Source organism: Neovison vison, chromosome 8 (assembly GCF_020171115.1).
Source record: "Neovison vison isolate M4711 chromosome 8, ASM_NN_V1, whole genome shotgun sequence".
NCBI classification, from domain to species: domain Eukaryota; kingdom Metazoa; phylum Chordata; class Mammalia; order Carnivora; family Mustelidae; genus Neogale; species Neogale vison.
The window spans coordinates 105,894,420-105,907,989 of NC_058098.1; positions in this window are offsets into that span (position 1 = coordinate 105,894,420).

Below are 13,570 nucleotides of genomic sequence, written 5' to 3' on the forward strand. Positions count from 1 at the left end.
TACCTCACCCTTCCTCCGACAACTGCATGGATTCTGACGTGGATTGCTATCAGCCTGCCAAGTCGGCCCTCTGTTCTATTATAGGAACATAGGCTTCCTCTTCTTTGGCTGCACTTTAAGGTAAAAAGGTGTTTCCATACTCGCCCTTTGCCAACACTCGTAGCTTCCTCCTTTTGCTTTGAAAGCAGCTTCTTGCAGGGCCTGAATTCCAGAAGCAGGTAGTGTGTGCTTATAATAAACTCTTCCTGTTGGCTTGGTGATTGTGTTTTCAGTAGGGTGACAATCACCTGACCCCAGAGTCCAGCCCCGGCTGTACTTGGAGAGGCCAAGAGTGACTCTGATCTGTATCTGCTTTTCTGAAGGCAGACGTGGCTGTGGCCTGGCCGCTGGTGGGTGGGGCCTGGAGGAACTGAGCCTTTCTTTCCCAGTTTATTCTGGGCGAACTGGCAGGGCCTGGCAAAGCCAGACTGTGAGGTGAAGCAGTGTGCCTTCGGCCACCTCCCTGATGCCCATCTCCCTCTTGGCTAAATTAGAGCGGAGGTGTTGGTTAATAGAAAGAACCCTGATCTTCGTTCTGAAAGAAGGTACAAAGAAGGGCAGTTTTGATACATGACTCTGGCCTCCCACATTCCTCTGAACTGTTTTTTTAAGTTTAAAGGCCAAGCACAGGGTACCTGGGTGGCTCAGCAGTTAAGTGTGTCTGCCTTCGGCTCAGGTCATGATCCCAGGGTCCTGGGATAGAGCCCTGCATAGGGCTTCCTATTCTGTGAGAAGCCTGCTTCTCCCTCTCCCACTCCTCCTGCTTGTGTTCCTGCTCTCACTGTCTCTCTCTGTCAAATAAGAAAGTGAAAAAGAAATCTTAAAGGCCAAGCACACCATGAACTTGAAAATGTAACTGGTAGCCTTAAGCAGCTCAGCTTAACTCAGCAGGGAGGAGCAAAGACAACCCCCAACTAAGGGTTCCTAGAGGATGGCAGAGAGAGAATGCTCTCTCTGAAAGGAAACTTTTGAACCATAGTACTGTCGTACCAACATGGTACTGTTCTGCACAGGCCTTTGGGTGTATTTCTCAGTCTAGGAAGATACCAGACACCCCTTTTTCATGTTGTTTTGCTTTGCTTTGCTTTTCTATGTGGCTGAAGGAGGAAACTATAATTAGTCCTCTGTATAACCAAAGCATAGAAATAACCAAAAATAACAGAGAGGGAAACGTTCAGAAAAATCCTTTCAATATAAATTCCAGCTCTTACAACTAGTTCTTAGTTCAGATTAAGTTTCTCAGAGATGTAAGGGCCTCAAAGAACCTAGTAGTTCTCCATATTTCTTATTTAAATCCAGAAGGCCCTTTGCACACACCTGCTAGGACAGGACCTAGCATTGGTCTTTATTGTCCCAACAACCGAATGAAGTCTTCTTTAGTGACTGAAAGATGGGCTACGCCTTGATGCGTTCCAGCAATGGTGAGTTTGGCCACAGAAGCCCATCACTGCACAGCAAGTATAGGAAACGTGTCTAGAGAGGAAGGGGCTAGATCACAAAGAATAGAGTTTTTCACATCAGACTGAGGGATTTGTTCTGTAAGCAAAAGAAGCAGAAAGCTGGGGAGTAACAGGAAAAGCAGAGGGCACGGCTTGCATGGAGCACTGGGTGTGGTGAAAAAATAATGAATAATGTTTTTCTGAAAATAAATAAATTGGAAAAAAAAAAGAAGATATCTTTACAATTATTTCATGGGTTCTATGAAACACTAATCCCAAACAATGCTTCTTGAAAATGGGGACAAAGGAGTTTAGGAAAGCCAATCCACTCTAGGCCTGGAATCTCCTGAAGGCTCATAAAGCACATTGTCTTAAAGTCTCTGAGAAGTCACAAGAGACTGACTTGACTCAGGGGAAGAGTGTATTGCAGAGAACCTGGTTCCATTTTTCTAGCCAATCTCACAAAAAAGAATTTGTGAGCAGCTTCTTTGTACCAGGATACTGTCAATCAACTTAGTGCCAGGCAAATATAACTTCCATGTCGAAACCCCACTAGCAAATGACCTCAGAGTCAAGTTCCAGTGATGGTAATGTTACAAGACTCAACGCTCAGTGCTTCTAACACAAAGTCTTGTTCGAATATTCCTGGTATGCTCCTAAGTATAGTCCCAATGCCCCCTGGGCTTGGCCAGTTCATAGTTCTAGTTAAGTTTCTTTTCCTCTCTGGTATGAAGAACTAAAGGGCTAGAGGGACAATCCCTGCCTCGCTCAGACCCTCCCCCTGTTCTCATGGTCCTCTCCACCAGCTCCTGCTTCTCCCCATGGCCCACTCATTGCCTGCTCACGTTCGTGGAGACCTTCCACAAGACTCTTCATCATGTTTGCCTCCTCTCTGGCCAAAAAGAAAACTCATTTCAGTGGGATTGCTCCTAGGAAAGTTGCAGGGCCTCTGGGTCACACTTTTCCCCTTAATGCCACACTTCTCCTTTTCTCACAATATAAAACCTACCAGCATGCTGGATGTGTGTAATGGGCAAAATCAGACCTGGTGGAAAAGTCACTTTCTTTATTAGCCAGTGTTTTCCAGAGAAACAGAACCAAAAGGATGTGAGTGTGTGTGTATAGAGACAGAGACAGAGAGAGAGAGAGAAACCTATTTTAAGGAACTGGCTCATGTGTTGTAGGGCCTGGCCAGTCTGAAATTTTTAGGGTAGGCTGACAGGTGGGAGACTCAGGGAAGAGTTGATGTTGCAGTCACAAGACAGTTTAGAGGCAGAATTCCTTCTTCCTGGGGAGACCACCTCACTCAGTCTTTTCTTGTGTGGCCTTCAACTGATTGGATAAGGCCCACCCACACCATGAAGGATAATCTACTTTACTCAAAGTCTATTGCTTCAGATATTAATCTCATCTAAAATTTATCTCCCCATGATATCTAGACTGGTGTTTGACAAAAAAGTGGGTACAATGGTATAGTCATGTTGACACATGAAATTAACCATCATACCCAGGTGTGCTATAAATTTAGGCCCACTCTGCCAGGCTCCCGGGTCACTTGCAGTGACTTTCCTTTTAGATTTCTTGTCCCTCTCTGCAATCTGGGTCCACACTACAGCCATGATGATGTGTCAAGTGGACAGAGCCGTTCTCTTAAGTGCATCAAACCAGCTTTAGTTTGCATGGCATTCTGTAGTTTGGTCATTAAAGTCCCTCTTCCAAAGAGCTTCTTCATTCTTCAAACACTAAAAGCTCTAAGTTCAGTTATCTAAACACTAAATAGAATGACAATGTGGAACTGGAAAGTGAGCAGCTAGCTACCAGACAACAGCAAAGGCAACCACACCATCCAATACTCTGATGTTCAGAAGACTGAATTCAGAGCACAGGAGGAGATTTGCAGATGTCGGTGTGCCATGGGGCAGGATGGGTTGTACACAGTCAGGGAATCTGCGTCATGCTCTGTGGGTCCAGAGAAGGGCAGGAAATATCTGTAGCCGTAGTGATTTGGTTAGACCTGCCTGGACTCTCAGCCTCAGATTCATTAAGAATTCTTTTTTTTTCCTTTTTCCCTTTCCTTTCTTTTCTTCTCTTTCTTTCTTTCTTCTCCTTCTCCTCCTCCCTCCTCCTCTTCATCTTCTTCTTTTCCTTCCCTCCTCCTCCTTCTCTTCCTCCTCCTCCTCCTCCTCCTTCTTCTTCTGCTATTTTATGGTTTTACCTACTAAAGATCCTCTAAATTTCACTTCTCTCTTCCCATTCTGAAATCTCACACTTGCCTTTTTTTTCCCCCCCATCTTTCCTCTTTAGAGATGCCAGTGCTAGAACTTTTGGAAACCAGGCCTCTGTTACTAAATAGTACCCGATGTCTAGTCATCCAAATGGATTTTGATACTATTTGTTCATTTGACACAATAAACTAGCCCCAGCATCACAGTCCATGGTGAAATGTTAACTTTTCTAATTCTGGCTACTAACAACGTATAAGAGGGAGTTGGGGGGCACTTATGTTGTCAAAAATCAAAAGCTTTGGGGTGCCTGGGTGGCTCAGTGGGTTAAAGCCTCTGCCATCGGCTCAGGTCATGATCTCAGGGTCCTGGGACCAAGCCCTGCATCGGGCTCTCTGCTCATCGGGGAGCCTGCTTCCTCCTCTCTCTGCCTGCCTCTCTGCTTACTTGTAATCCCTATCTGTCAAAGAAATAAATAAAATGTTTTTTAAAAAATCAAAAGCTTTATCTAATCCAAACTAGCCTCATTATGGACTATAGAGGCCATGGCAATGTGAATGCCAGAAAGGTGAAGGGAGATTGCATACAGACTTTGGGAAGTGAACAGCACTGTTCACCTCTGTAGCTCTACTTCAGTCTTTGTAGGTGGGATGTAACTATCTTTGAATGAAAAAAGCAAATGTACCCGAAGCCAGAAAATATCTTTGAGCAAATGTATTGATATTTATATCCTGTAAAACATAACACCACATGTTTTTGTTATAGTATGGGTCTATCTTGGAGCTAAACCAAGGGGTTGACTGCTGTGGAATATAGTGGACCACACTAGGCTTCAAGACATGGAGCCCAAGAGTCATCATCATAATAAAAATTGTTCTAATCCAAGTGTACAATTACATGGACAATGCATATTCTAAGGAACATGACCAGTCTGAAAGCATTTGTAGTCATGAGGAAACAGCATGTCATCAATATCCAGTTCACTGCCGAGGCTAGTTTAGGGACATGTGTAATGTGGTGGCAATTGTGTGAAGTATCTAAGCAGGAGACTCTAAGGAAATGGTGTAGTCCAATCTGCACCTTGTCTTGGTTGTACTTCTCCTGATAACATGGGTACTTTATTATTCAGTACCATTGTGATTTTCATGGTCTCTCTAACTAAAAAGTGAGTCCTTGGAATAGTAACATAGCTCTTGGATTGCTTGAGACCCTTAATAGGGCTTAGAGAGGGGGTGTTAGCATCAAATCTGTGAGACCAGTGCAAATGATCAGCACTGTGGCCAAAACACAAAATGTTTCTCTTTTCCCAGGTTAGTAGTTTTCTGACTTCACCACATATTAGATTTTTAAAGTTCTGATGCTCAGGCTATATCCCAGACCAACAAAATGAGAACCATGGGGAGTGGGAAGCTGGCATCAATGATTTTTAAATCCCGCCCAGCGATTCCACTGTAGAGCCAAGTTTGAGAGCCAGGGTCTTGCCAGTACTTCTCAAGCTTTAATATTCATAAAAATTACCTAGGGATTTTGTTAAAAATCAGATTCTCATTAAATAGGAATAAGGTGTGAGATTCTGCATTTCTAAAAGCTCCCAAGTGGTGCTGTTGCTCTTGGTCCACTGGATTATCACTGGATTATCAAGGTACCAGAAAATCTGGGTAGGATGCTAAGATTTCCACTAGGGGTAGAGTCAAGAGGAAGTGAGAGCAGATGCAGTGGGTGCTGAGGACTGTGTCCCTCCCTATCTGTTCCAGCCTCTTCTAATGTGCCTTCCTGCACTGTAGAAGCAAGAAATCTAAACATCTCATTTCCCATTGACCTAGGGCTATGAATCTGAGTCCTATCCCACCAATCGGAAATACTCAGGTGATACATGAATTCAGAACTCAGTGGGGAAGGTGGCAGGATAAGAGGTCCCCATCTTGCTCTGTGGATTGTAGCAAACGTTCTAGAGCTGGGGTGGGGTGGCAGCCTCCCTGGGCAGCAGAGCCCCTGGTGGCCCATTTCCTCCACGTGGACCTGGGAATTGTTCCTGAATGCTCAATCTTCCAGATTCTGTGTCTTCAAGCCATTCCACAAGGCTGTAAATTTTTAAATATTCTGAATTAGATCCCTTCTGCATAAGTTAGCTAGGATGAGTTCTTTGGAACTAAAACTTGGCCAACACACCAAGTATTTAGATTAAGAGATAGCAAATTAGTAACATTGAATGGACTAACAGTAACATCTATAATAATAATAATAAAAAAGCTGGGTTCAAAACAGATGAAGCTTACAAGGGGAGAAGGGGGAGAGAGGCAAAAAATTCTCATGGACCTGTCTGATGGCAACCAGGATTCTTTTAAGGACACGAAATTTCCTTTATGTGAAAGTCTCCCATGTTTTGTTTTGTTTTTTTGGTAGTCAAAGCCAAAGACCTTTGAACTGGCATCCAACCCCTAAGAACTACTAGAATTATTAAATGTTTATTTGGGGGATTTTGAAAGAATGTCTTTCTAGAAGGTTTGGGGGACTCAGAGCTGACACTGAAGGAAGAGTTGAGAGGTTAAGAAAGAGAAGCTCCCTTGTTTTCCTAGGAGCCTATAGAATGGGAGTCTCCTGAGTTTGGAGTCAAGCTGTACCTCGTGGCCAAGCTACCTTCTCTTTTGTAGTGTGTTGAGTCCTAACCTTAGGGACCAAGGAATGATTGCAAGGCTTCTGAAAACCCACACAATCACTAAGACTTTGGCCGTAGGCTGAATAAACAATGTCACACACAGGCATATGACAATCTAAGAAATATAGAAATGACATGATTAATAAAATACAGATATATTTAAAATCATTGGGGGAATTTACAGTAGATTTTTAATTATGAATTTTGTTAGGTCAACAAATACTAGAATAACAACTACTAGCTGATAGAGGTCTACAGGATGTTTTCTTACGTAAGTGAAAAAGAGAGTACTCATACTCAAAAGGTGGGTTTCATTGGCCAGTCCTTAATGAAGCGGAGATTGGATATTTCAGCTGTGATACAGATATAATATGAAGAGTTTGTTCACAGCTGAGCAAGCAGAGGAGAAAGACTGAAGGGTCTGAACAAAGGTACAATGTCATAGCCCAGCTGCCTGCACCTTATGTAGAGATTCTTGGTCTACTGGAGGCTCTCAGTTTTGTTCTTCTTAAGAAGACCCCAGTCTTTGATTCAGAGTCAAGGTGGGAGAGAAATTCCACTTGGAAGCAGTCCGTGGTAGCAGCATAAAGGTGAAAGAACCCAGAAAATTCTGGACCAGAATCCAGTTATTCACTCATTCAATAATCTTGATTATCAGCTATATGCCAAGTAAAGCACTAGGCTCTGGGGATGTTTGATTCTAGCCCTACCCTTAGGAAGCTCACAGCTGAGTGAGGGAGGCATGCAAATATATGGGCAACCAAATATAATGGTAGAAGCAACAGAATGGGGTGTTTTCAGTCAGGACCATGCTGAAAGTGTTGGTGGCCTAGAAACACAGAGAAAGATTCACTCCTTTATCCTTCATTTTATGCAAACTTCATCTCAGACTAGCCCAAGAGTAAACAAGTGAAAGCTTATCTTTACAGACATCTATCTGTTCTCTCAGAGCCTAACTCTACCCCCACTGAGGTTGGAAGAAAACCATACTAGCCAACAATGCCTTGTGATTAGCCCAGACTAGGTTGACGTGTCCCCAAGCTCACCTGCCCTCCCCGACTGCTGCCATTCCCAGGTGGCCTCATTCTCAGGCACTGTCACTAGCATAGCTGTGAGTCATGATCACGGGATGTTTGTCTCTGCTCCCACCTTGGTCTTGCCAGATCAAACATACTGGCCACGGAGGCAATTAGCCATGGATCCCTGAGCCATGTTGACCTTGAAAACTTGGCACAGTCAGTACAGCATATCCATTATTGATTTATAGGCTATGTACCACGCAACTGGCTGGGCTCCGTGCTGGGTCCCTACTCCTCTGCCCCACTGTCCCTCTTTGTTCCCAGCAGTGCTTATCCAGGTGACAGCTTTCTTAGCCCAGGTGATACCCTTGTACAATCCTCCTAACTTATTTTAAACATTTATTTGATGGCTGCTCTTAGCCCTCCTTAGCCATACTAAACCAAATGTTCTTCATAGCAGAATATAGAGCTGGGGGTGCATAGGCGGCTTAGTCATTAAGCATCTGAATGAGGTCTTGGTCTCAGGGTTATGGGATGAAGCCCCGGATTGGGCTCTGGGCTGTGTGTGGAGCCTGCTTGGGATATTTTTCTCTCTCTCCTCTCCTTCTGCCCCTCTTACTTGCTCTCTCTCTAAGAAATAAGTAGATATAATAAATAGCATATCCAGTTTAATACAGTAAACATTAAAAAAAATGCAGAGGTGTGTAATTCACATGCTCCTTGGCCTCAGAGGGGTGGGGGCTGGGGGTATTGCTGAAGACTGATGATGTATAGTTGGGTGTTTTCATTAGCACAGGCTGACTGGTTCATTGCCTCTGATTCATTTCAGAATTGCTGTCTGTATGCCTACACCCAGTCCAAGTGTGAAATGGGGTTTTTGGAAAAGCAGACAGCATGGTCATTTTGGGTGAGGGGGGTACTACTAAAGTTGACTCTCTCTCTTAGAGCTCTTGCCTTAGCTATCAAAATTCTTACCACTACCCTGGAGCTGGGGATGCACCATAGGCTCCATTCCTCTCTAGACCCTGACCACTCCCAATGACTTGGGACTTTGGGGATGTGCATCCACCATGCTGAGGAAGGCTGTCTGTTCTTGACTGCCCACCCCCATTCATTTAAAGGCTATAGCAGTTGCATCCTGAGATTCTACTAGAATCTTCCAATGGTTTTCTGTTCAGGTTCTGCATCAGGCTGGATGGAAGGAGACAAGCTGCTGAGGTTGGGCAGCAAATGTGCATTCAGGATTAAGAACACTAAAAGCGCTCGTTGCTTTCCTGTTTCTTTCATTTTTCTACCAAATCTCCTCACTCACCTCCTTTCTTCCTGCTTTCAGGGGAGGTAGTGTGGAAAGTAATGTTCTATGTGCTAGGCATCTATTTTTGGGGAAGTCATCCTGGGTCTACAGACTTTTTGTGAGGTCTCAGGCTGGGTGACTCAGCTGCGTTTAAGCCAAAAAGTAGGCTGTGGGACTCCAGGTAAGATTCTGGGTCAGGAGCTGTTCTTGGTGGTGGTCCTCTGTCCTTGTACCATACTCTGTGCCTCAGATGGTGACAAGGGGGTTCTTCCCAGTCTGACAGTGTGAGTTTGATTTAAACAGTGTGTGCCTCCTGAATGGTTTCTCCATTTCCCCTCCAGCTACCCTCACTGTCCAGCCTTCCCACAGTAGCCAGGATGGTCTTTTACAACACAAATTGCGTCATGTCCTTCCTCCTGTGATTTCACTGTGACTCTCCAATGATTTCACTTTACCAAGAACAAAATCCAAACTCCTTCCCAAGGCCCACAAGACCATGCCCGAACTAGCCCCTGCCTACTGTGACGACCTCGCTTCTTATTCCCCTCCCCTTTCACTCTGCTCCAGCCACACTGAGAGGATTTTGGCTACATCAATACTTTACATTTCTCCCTTTCTCAGGGCCTTTGGCACTCAGAGTCTTGACCCCAGACACTTGACACCCAGTGTCTGTAATGCTTTTCTCCAGGACTTTAATGATTTTATTTATTTATTTGAGAGAGAGAGAGAGAGGGAACAAGTGCACAAGCAGGCGGCAGCAGGCAGAGGGAGAAGCAGGTTCCCTGCTCTACAAGGAGCCCAGACCTCTGGAATCATGACTTGAGCCAAAGGCAGAAGCTTAAACAACAGATCCAACCAGGTGTCCCTCCGAATGACTTCAGGTAGCGTCTCCTTCTTTTCATTCAGGGCTCAGACCAAATGCTCCTTCCTCAGATTGGCCTTCTTCTGGCCTTATTGCATTTACCTAGGCTTTGCTGTCTCGGATTTTCTTGTGGACTCTGTCCCAAGGATTCAAAGTGTAGCTTTAGGTCTACTAAATAGCTAGACATGGTACCCTGGTCCGCAGGCCACCTTGTACGACTTTATAGAAGGATTTAATCGGAAAACATCCTGCAGTAAGTATACACACACAATCTAGCCATATAGCCTGAACACTTAATATGGCTCTGGTCCCCAGCCCTTTGCTCATATCTGTCATGTGAGCCTGGATAAATATTTGATAAACCATTGGGCCAAGTTTAACTGAGTACATTATTGTATCACATTCAAAGCCCCAGGGCCCGAAAATCTGGGGAAATTGGGCTGTTTCAGAAATTCTTCACAGCAGGAAACAGAGAAAGACTTCATAATCTAAATATAGCAGGTTACCATCGCCTCCCGTCACCCAATGGGTCCTTCAATAAAGAGGATGGTCTGCCACCTTGCGGTGATTCTTAGCAGTGCGCCCTGATAAACCACCATGAATTTCCTTGTTGACTTAATGACTTGGGCACAGACTCATAGACGGTAAGAGCCTGGAGAGTCCCTATTTATGACTATATTTCTAACAAGTAAAATAGAGAAACCTGACAAAGAATTAAACATTTTTTTTGTTTCAGTTGACACAATGTTACAGTATAATTCAACTTCTATGTTACGCTATGCTCACCACAAGTACGCTAGGGTACAACCCTTTATTGGGGTTGAGGGAGGGGAAATGGAGAAACCATTCAGGAGGTACCCACTGTTTGTGGATCATATTTGTGGTGTCATGTTTAAGAACTCTTTACCAAGTCCTAGGTCCTGAAAACGTTCCCCTGTGTAATGGCGGCATTGTGATATGACCGGAACTATACTTTATCCATTGGGACACAACTCCTAAAACCCTTGCAATTTCCTAAGCAATAAAGAACAATTAAAGCATCTTTTGTTACAGTATTTAGTTTTTGTTCCCAGCTCCTGAGATAGCTGGAGAATGTAAAGGTGAGAGGAATATTTTGTTATTCATTACAATCCCCTTTCATCCATACATGAGGTCAAATTAATAAGGTGACTTTTAGAAAGTCCCCAAAAATGTGGGGGAGGGGAGTTGCTAAGGAGGGAGGGAAGAAGCTGGTTGCTGAGAGAACCAATCATGTGATTAGAGCATTGGAACTTTCAGCCTGACTCTCACCTCAAGGGAGAGGAGAGGGGCTGGAGACTTGAGTTTGATTACCAGTGGCCAATGATTCAATGAATCATGCCTACGTGATGAAGGTGCCATAAAAAAATCCCTAAAATAAGGGATTTGGAGAACTTCTAGGTTGGTGAACAGGTGCCGGTGCTGGGAGAGGGGTGCCCTTGGAGAGGGCATGGAAGCTCTGAGCCTTTTCCCACATACCTTGCCCTATGCATCTCTTCCTTCTGGCTCTTCTGAAATTGTACCCTTTTATAAAAACTGATAATCTACTTAGTAAACTGTTGCCATGAGTTCTGTGAGCTGTTCTAGCATATTACTGAACCTAAAGAGGGGGGTTGTGGGAACCTCTAACATATAGCCAGTGAGTAAGAAGCCCAGGTGAGAGACTGGGCCTTGTGATTGGCCTTGAAGTGAGGGCTGTCTTGTGGGACTGTGCCCTTCAATTTTGGAATCTGTGCTTACTCCAGGTCGATTGTGTTGGAGCTGAGCTGTATTAAAGGACACCCAGTTGGTGTCTACATAAGTCAGAGAACTGGTCAGAGTGGGGAAACACCCATACGTCTGGTGTCAAAAGTATTGAGAGAGCAGTAGAGCAGAGAGGAGGAAGGAATTTTCTTTGTAGTGATCTTCTGAAAAATTTTAGTTGTATATTTTACATTTAAATCTATGAACTATTGTGAATTAATTTTTCTTACAAAGTATGAGGGTTAGTGGCATTTGGGTGGTTCATTTGGTTAAGTATCTGCCTTTGGCTCAGGTCATGATCTCAGGTTCCTGGGACTGAGTCCCACATCAGGCTCCCTGCTCAGTGGAGAGTCTGTTTCTCCCTCTCCCTCTGCCCCTCTGCACCACTGGTGCTTGTGCTCTCTCTCAAATAAATAAAAATATAAAAAAAAAAAACCCACAACAACAAAGTATGAGGGTTAGGTGGATAGTTTTTGTTTTTGTTTTTGTCTTTTTTATTGTTGCTATTTGTTTGTTTGCTTAGTGTTATTTGTGGTAGGCTGAATAGTGGCTCCTGAAGGCAGTCCAAATCCTAATAACTGGAACCTGTGATGTTACCTTCTGTGGCAAGAGGGATTTTGTAGATGTGATTAAGTTAAGGTTCTTGAGAGGGGGTGATTATCCTGGATTATCCATGTAGGCCAGGTGTATCCACAAGGCTTCTAACAAAAGGGAAGCAGGAGATCAGAGTGAGCAGTAGGAGACTTGACGGTGGAACAAGATGTTGGAGTGATGTAGGAAGGAATCATAAGCCAGGATATGCAGGCAGTCTTTGCCAGTGAGTACAAAGACAGGAGAAAATATTAGTTCTTTTAACACAATTCTTTTTTTCTTTCCATTACATCATATAGTTGGGTGTGATTTTATATGTTAATCATATACATTATATATGTTAAATCATATTTTGATAAACTATAAGCAATTATACAGTTTCTTGGTTGTACTGAAATTTTAACATGCTGATTTTGTCCATTCGTCATCCACCCATTCATCCATTCACCCATCCAAAAACCACATATTGCTTGTCTCTCTGGTGCCTGGGTAAAGCCCTGAGGATATGAACATAAGAAAGGTAGGCTCCAGGCTCTGAATCAGAGAGCTTGCCCTCTAGTGGGCAAAAGTAGGCATAGGCATACAGTGTGTAGTATCAGTGCGAAAATGTGCTGTTTGTTCAGTGAGTGAGCGAGGCCTGAGCTGGATCTTAGAGGATGAGGTAGGAGTGAGTCAGATGATAGTGAAGGCTGGGGCGGGTGGGGGGGAACGGGGGATGGCAGGGTTGTGGAGAGGACACCGTAGGCAGAAGCACAGGCTCCTGCAGAGGTGTGAAGGCAGAACATGGTGCGCTGGGGAAGCCTTGCCCGCTGGCTATCATTGGTGCTTGATCTCTGAAGGTTTTAGAGAGGGAGAAGAACCCTGAAGGAAAAGGCAGGGGTCCACTCATGGAAAGCCCCTGCATATCTTGTTAGGAGATTTGGGACTTATTCTGAACACCATGAGGGGCCGTTGTGAGATTTAGGCAGAGATAGTGCAATCAGATCAGATTTTTTTTTTTTTTTTAAATTGCTCTGATGTTTGTGGAAGAGAGTTGAAAACAGGGAAAGGGAGAGAAGTTATGAGGTTGCTGTGGTAATCTAGACTTGACAAGTGCCTAAATGGGGGCACGACTGTTGGACATAAAGACAGGGTTGGGGTCTAACGGTTACAAGGGAGGTAGGACATATAGGTAGAAAATCCTGGCATGGAATTTGCTTATTCATTCATTACAATGGTTCTTGTTTGTTGGTTGCCTAAATATATTATCTGCAGGGAAAGAGACATTTCCAATGATCTGGTGTTGGTTATGACAGTAATTCAGTAGAATAGCATTGTAAATCAACTTTCCCTTGTGTGTGAAATATCTAGAGTGGAAATTGCTGACAAAAATATTTTAATTCCAGCTCTTTTTTTCCTTTACCACATTGCTCATTCATGGACTGTGTCCCTGACATTAGCAGAGAGTGGTTGCATAGGGTAGATGACAACTCATCTTAATACTGTATTGATTGATGTATTTATAACTCTGTGTGTTTCCAGAAAGAATTTGGAACAGTCTAATTTGAATCACAAACACAATAAGGTTGAAAACAATAGATACAAAGCAAAAGATTGATAGTCTTTGTACTCCCATGCACAAGTGGCCATGTCCCTTTTTAACTTCCTAGTGTCCATTTTTTTTTCTCCTACCGAGGAAGAGTACCCT